Source organism: Empidonax traillii, unplaced genomic scaffold, assembly GCF_003031625.1.
Source record: "Empidonax traillii isolate 1590-97213 ecotype Southwest subspecies unplaced genomic scaffold, ASM303162v1 scaffold3371:size32227, whole genome shotgun sequence".
Classification (NCBI taxonomy): Eukaryota; Metazoa; Chordata; class Aves; order Passeriformes; family Tyrannidae; genus Empidonax; species Empidonax traillii.
Window position 1 is genome coordinate 13,962 of NW_020958564.1, and position 1,350 is coordinate 15,311.

Below are 1,350 nucleotides of genomic sequence, written 5' to 3' on the forward strand. Positions count from 1 at the left end.
TAAATAAAAATAAATAAATAAAAAACCCCAAACAAACTAACTTATCTAAAGGAGATTTCCGAGCCCGAATCCTTCTGAAAAGCAGAGATGGACGGGGGTTTTGCATCAAAGGGCAGATTTTATGGGAGAAAGGCCGTGGTGATCGGGGAAAGGCAGGTAAATCCATGGGTTCTGGAGGTAAATGGAGGAAAAGGGGATGGATATACAGGTTATACCTTCCCCCTCCTTCTCCGACCGCATTTATCTTCTCGGGGGTTGCACACACGTTCGGGAAATGTCACCCCTCGAAGCGGCTGAAGGATTTTGTTTCATTTTATTCTGATTAATGCCGGGCTGGACGAGGGAGCCCAGCGCTCTCGAGGGCGGATTATTGAAGTTTATCCCCATAAAGTGCGGAGATCTGGCTTTGATCGATGGTTGTCCGAGGGAAATACATCTCGGAGCTGGCCGGGGTGGGGAAAAAAATGAAAAAAAAAAAGAAAAAAAACACATTAAAAATAATAAAAAAGAGAGGGGTTGCGGGAGCCAAAGTATTAAAGTGCAATACTTGGGAATGATTTCCTGAGTCTTTAAGGATTAAGCACCGAACGTGTGTGCGGCTGGAACCGGGCTGGGGGAGGATTAAGCGCCCGCATTCTATCCCAAAATTCTCATTTCGGGGCTCTTTTTGCTAAAAAAACCCCACATTTTCCCCTGCCGCAGTTTCCGATTTTGGGGCGTTGTGGTGGCGCTGCTGAAGTTACCAAGAGGCGACGCCCGGCGAATAAAGGATTTCTTTGATTTCAGAGGTCTGAGCGTGTTTTATACTTACAAAAATCAGTATTTTTAGAGGTTTGGAGGAGGGGGGATGAGGGGGGGGGAAAAGAAATAGGTGTCGTTTAACCAGCTCTCCCTGTTTCCTGCCTCCTCCGAGCCCACTTTGGCTGTGAAGTTTTGACTCGAATTCCCCCAAATCCGCCTCTTCCCGGGGATCGGGGGCCAAAAAAATCGCAAATAAATAGATGGGAACACTCAGGCATTGATATCCCCAAGGTCTCCGCCGGGGAGAAGGGGGAGAAAATAGAAAGAAGAGGGAAGGCCGATGGGCGAAGTGTGAGTTATATCGGTTATTACTAAACCCCAACTCCTCTTTAACGCCTCTCCGGCATCGCTTCCCATTCCAACCCGCACATTTTTATCCCAGACAGCCCCAGCCTCGCCTGCGGTTGGGAAGCATAGTTTCAATCCGCTTTTATCTTGATTAAGTCCACATGATTTTGAAGTCGCAGCTCAGGTCCGGAGAGATCTAAGTGATTTTTTTTTTTCTATTTTTTTTTTTCTTTTCGCCCCCTTTCTCCCCCTTTGAATTGT